This window comes from Fistularia commersonii, chromosome 4 (genome assembly GCF_037954325.1).
Source record: "Fistularia commersonii isolate RoL2024-O1a breed Wild chromosome 4, RoL_Fcom_v1.0, whole genome shotgun sequence".
Classification (NCBI taxonomy): Eukaryota; Metazoa; Chordata; class Actinopteri; order Syngnathiformes; family Fistulariidae; genus Fistularia; species Fistularia commersonii.
In genome coordinates, this window is record NC_141287.1 from 15,358,225 (window position 1) to 15,364,197 (window position 5,973).

Below are 5,973 nucleotides of genomic sequence, written 5' to 3' on the forward strand. Positions count from 1 at the left end.
CTCTTCCTAACCTACTAATCAGACCTCTCCTCCCTTTCAGCCTTGAAACATAAAGCTCTAACTTGACCACCATTTTGTAGGTCAGCCACTGTGGGCTTTGTGCGGGTCTTAGCATCGCCACAGAAAGATACTCCTCCTCCTATTGATGCATCTTGAGCAGCTCCCCGAGCCACCCAGACACCTCCCCTCGCAGATGGAGGCATCCAAAGACATCCAGTTTATTAAGCTGTCACTGCGCATCTAAATCTGTTCCCTATTGCACTGGCACCGGCCTTCCCAGAGAGAGAGAGGGAGGAAGGAGAGAGCGGCTTTGTGCGCCACCAAGGTATTCAAAGAACCATAAAAAAAAAAAGAAATCTCAAACACTAAAACTAACTCACACACACACACACACACACACACACACACGGGTAAAATGAGATGCAAATCCAACGATTCACTTGGAAGTAAGAGTGTGGTTTTCTTTGTATGTGTAGATGTGTGCATTTTTATGTGTCCTCTCAGCTCGCAGGTGGTTGTTGACGGTGTGTGTATGTGTGTATGTGTGTGTGTGTGTGTGCCTAATGCATGCACGGTTTAAATCTGTGCTCCCTGTGCAGTCAAACACACCATAACACAGTTGTTGGTACAGCGGTATTGTTCAATGGTGGCAGGGCGAGAAAAACGACAGAAAAAGCCCGGACGATGGCGGCGGCTGAACCCGGCGAAGGCGAACGCAGATGCCGATGTGGTCGCCACGTACGTGACGGACGAAGGACGAGAGTTTAATACCCAGGGTGAACCGGACCCTCTTTTCAAGACCGGATGTTCATGGCCGACGGGATAGGGCGGGCTGTCGTTTGTGCGAATGTGGGGGCTTCTTCCTGGCAGATGATCCCGAAATCCTGGAACTCCGATCTGAGCAAAAGGGTTAAACGTACGGTGCAGCAGCGAGGAAGGAAAGTGCAGATACTGTGGAATCCGTGACCGGGCTCGGAACTCGATTCGCTCGTATATCAATTTAAATGTCCCCATTAAAATCAACTGTAACAGTATTAATCCAGTCCAGCCCCTCTGTTTTTTAAAAATTAAAAATAAATAACAAAGAATGTATAAAAAAATAATGCATGAAGAGAGAGAATGTAAAGAAATAGAGTTGCCAGATGAAGATGCCAGAGTTTTTCATTGGTGCTCTGTCCTTAACTCACTGGATACACACTTGATGCTTCAATGCTAGGCTAAATGTAACGTTGCCACATTTTATGTCTAAACTCCATTTATGGACGTAGTGAAGCCGCTCCTCTTTCCAAAACCATCAAAACGTCCTCCATCGGCTTTGAATGACTTGTCTTTGTTTGACGTTCCCGCCGTCCGCCGCACCAAATTCCAATAAATGTCTCCTGCCTTCTCACAGAAAAGCTCTCCGTCACCGTATCTCACCAACAACAACTTCTTCATTTCTTCACGGACGAATCCACGACACATTACATTACATTACATTACATTACATTACATTGCATTTGGCAGACGCTTTTATCCAAAGCGACTTACAATAGAGGACATAGGGACTGCAAATACACTTGCAAATACACGATGCACAGGAAATATACAGAGCAGTAAGCTTGGGTTAGTGAGGGTTTTTTTTATTTTATTTTTTTTATCAATGGACAGAGACACACAAACGCACACACACACACACACACAAACACTGCATAGCTTAACTTGCTGCCAACCTGATCTGGGGCATCAGCGCAGTAAAAAGTCCTGAAAGAGAAACGTTTTTACCTGTTTCTTGAAGGTTGAGAGAGATGATGACACGTTCACCTTGCTGGTGTTTTTCCATGATGTTCTCTGGACTAGCTGGCAGCGGGTGGTGCGTCAAACATTCATCTCACTCCGAACTCCGAACCGGATTCAGATCTCAGAAAAGTCTCGAGTCGATGCATTCGGTAGTCAAGGTTCCTCTGTAACTCGACATCGAGTCCTTCTTGTGTGGTCTAATCCTGGATCGGTCCGTCCCACAGAGCTTCACGCAAAGCTAAATGTTTTGTGGCGGTATGCAAAGAGAAGGACGGGATCTCTCTCTGGAGTGAGTGATCAGCTCATCAGGCAATGGCCTCACCAGGGTCGGTCCTCTACTGGTCGGAGCGGAGGAAGGTTCGGGACGACCTGAGGGCAACTAAGCCGTTCAAAGTTCTACCAGGGGTGCAGAGTCAGGAAAATAAAATGTCATTCAGGTGTTGCGTTGAGTAGAGATTTGAAGAAAATCTAAACGGCATCCTTTTAAAACAGGAATCGTTCCGGATATACATGCTGGGAACACCAACCCCACAAGGGTTACATGAGGAATTTTATCTGAAAGCTTGTCTATAGGTATGCTCGTTTTTTGTCCGTCTGGGGTTGTCCAGACCATGTTTTCTGCCTGTTTTGTTTGCTCTTCTTCCTCCCTTGTATACAGTCTATGTTATTTTGTATGCTGAACCCCTTCAATCAAAGATGTCTTAGTTTCCATAAATGTACATATATGAAAAAGTATCCATTTCTCGGGTCTGGCCTCAAAAAATGTTGACGATAATGTTAAAATGTTAAGATGACATGATATATCTAACAAGGGGTGCAACAAAAAAAAAGGAAGGGGTCGATCACATGATCATTCCCCTTAAAGTGACACCATAATGAGATGCTTCTTAATACATGTCTCTGGTAAGCATCTGAGGAAGAGCCTATGTTTGCTTGAAACATCATGTGAGAATAGGTTTTCTGTACTGAACTGTATGTAAAATAAATTCTCTTCATTTTTGGAGCACTTTCGCCGTGCAGATTTTTTTCAAAGCTCTATTGAGTCGACTTTTTTGATTCAGCATCCATCCCTCACTGGGCAGCGGAAACCTCTGGATTTTCCGGGTTTCTCCCGCAGTCCAAACACATGCAGGAGGTTTATCGGAGACCTTGAATTGTCCAGACCAGTGAACGAGAGGGTGAATTGTTGTTCTGTCTGTGTGTCTGACATGTATGTCCAATCTATTTTCACCCTTGCATTTTTTTTTTTTTTTTTTGTTTCTTTTCCATTCTGCTGTCCATTCTTATTCTTGATGTTGTTGTTCTCTGCTGTCTTTTTACTTGTAGATGTCTTTTGCTATCTTCTAATTCTGTCCTAATTGTCTCTATTTATATTTACATTCATATTTATTGATACTATTACTGTTATGCTACTGTGACAAAAGAATTTCCCCCAAAGGGATCTGTACATCTTATCTTATCTTATCTTATCTTATCTTATCTTATCTTATCTTATCTTATCTTATCTTATCTTATCTTATCTTCACTACCAATAATTTTCATACCTTTTTGAATAATCTTTTTTTAAATGTATTTAATTTATTTCTACACAATTCATGTTTGCATTTCTGCTTTTCTTTCCACTTAAGTTCTTTTCCTGCTTGTTTTTTTATCTTTTTAATGCCTTGCTTAAAACGCTTTTGCAGCGTCTGCTCTCACTATGCTGTTTTCCCCCTCTGTCCATCCCTCTGTGTGTGTGTGTGTGTGTGTGTGTGTGTGTGTGTGTGTGTGAGTGGAAATTAAAAGCTTAAAAGTTAAATACAGGCATTAGAAAGGAAAGTGACGAGCGGACCCTTCAATAACACCCTGGGCTGCTAATGACTCGGGCTCAAACAAGAGTGTGAGAAGCGCTGTGACACACATACCTGGTGGGAGGCGGGAGAAACAGGAAGAGGAAATGAGCAAGTGATCCCACCCCGCCTCCTATTGCGCCCTTAATTCGACAAAAATGCGGGGACTTCTGCGGCGGGTCGGCGGAGCTGAGGTCGCTTTCGGTCCCAAGACGACCTCGCTCACTTCCACGCCGGGAAGTCCCGACCTCAGGTAGCTTATGGGGGAGATTTCAGCCCTGTGTGTTTTAATATCATTAGGTCGGCTTTGCATGAGCGCCGAAATACGAGCCAATTAACAAGTACCGCGCTTTTTGTTTTTATTTCCTCCCCGAATTAATCTCGTGGAAACGGAGCCCATATTTCCCATGGCGTGGCTCTTTTTTTGAAATAGGTTGCACATGTCAGCTCGCAACCCTCCGCTGCCCTCTCATGTCTGCGATTCATTTCTCCGTCGGCTCCCACTCCTTTCTCACGTGGCCGCTTTGTTGCGCGGAGCGTCGGCGGAGCCGCACCGCGCGCAAAACAAACAGTATCGCCTTACGCTATTGAATTTGTCAATTATGTCTGGTTATAATATCAGGTAGGAACCGGACCTGTACGAACGATGCAGACGCCGCCGTCACATGAAATAAGTATAATTGCTCTGCGCTTACGGCGCCGCTTAAGTAAACCTATAGCGGGGATCGGATTGCGCGTTTTTCCCCTCCCTTGTGCATCATTGGGTGGTTAGCTGGTGTTTTAACTGGGAATAAAGTGTTGTATCAATAGACTATATATTAAACCTATCTGGAAATCATCTATCAGAGCCGCGCCTGACAGAAGCGGCGTTTTGTTTAGGGCGCTGGCGGACGCCGCTTCGAGGAGTTAGTGGAGTAGTTTAGAGTTAGCGGCATGGCGAGGAGGTCACCGGTTGGATCCCGCCTTACTTTGCGGAGCCTCAATCTTCTCCACGGGTTCTCCGGAGTCCAAAAACTGTTGATTGTCCAAACATGTGAATGAAAGGGTGAATGTCTGTGGACGTTCTCAGTCATGGTGAATTCTATGCTACGGTAAATGAGAGGGCGAACGGTTGGATGGAGCAGGTTCTCATTCCCGATCCGTCAACAGACCGACAAATGGCGAAGGTTCCTTTAGCGTTCACCTTCGAACCCCTTTCTCGTCTTTTTCCACAATGAACCTGGAGCCGAGGCGGGCCCGTCGGCGCGGTGGTTAGCGCTTCGGTCTCACATTACCAAGGACCCTGGTTCGTTTCCGAGTTTGCACGTTCTCTCTGCGTCTGCTTTCGGAAACATTTGAATTGGGAAGTGAATATCGGGTGCGAATGGGAAAATTACCCCGAATGAGTGAATGTTGTATGTGGTCCTGCAATTCTCGTCCGATGAAAGCTGGGATGGGCTCCAGCATCCCCGTGACCCCGGGTGCCGGATGAGCGGCAGCAGATGGATGGAACCCGGAGCCTCGTATCAACATCTGCATCTATCTTTAAACCTCACCTAAATAAAAGCGGAGTTTGTATTTTCCAAATCTTTGTTCGGAATGAGAAATCGCGTTCCTCCTCTGTCACCGCACCCGAAAATAAGACATGTCTCTGGGTTTGCTGACAAACGATAAGAAAGGCGTGCCGAATGCGGCGGTATCTGACTGACGCTCGAGAGTGAGAATGCGTAGCTGCATGACTTGTGAATTTGGAAATGAATATCAAGTTGTTTTGTCTCTATATGAAGCCCTGTGATTGGTCCAGGGTGAACCCCACCTCTCGATTGGCTCCGGCATCCCATGAATAAGCAGCATAGATAATGAATGAATATGTTTACAGGATGTTTATAAATGTCGGAAAATCTGACCTGCATCACCCATTCACTCACAAGGAAAGACTAAGGGATGAGAACACACGCGTAAATGGATGGCGAGGAGAGCGCGCCGCTCTAGAAAACAATAACTGTAATGGCCAATTGTTCGGCCGTTTGAAAGATATACGCCGCCGTCGCGGGAAGACGGCTTAATGTATTGGGAGTTAAAAAAAAGAATGGAAGAAAGAACAGGGCAAATGGCTCTGCGCTGCAAATATCAGACACATTACAGCCTGGAGCACTTCCAGGGAAACCTTTCAATTACACAGAGTGAAAAGCGTTCTGTTTGGAGAGGGAGACTGATAACTTGAGGAACGGGGCTGTCGACAAAGTAAACCGCGCTATAGATTTAATTAGATTAACACATCTCCTAGCTTATAGTTGCCGGAGTGAGGATGTGCGTCGTAACGGACAGGAGAACGGCACGATCGATCGTCAGGGCAGAGGGAAGGTCTGTAAAAGTAAGGGAAGGG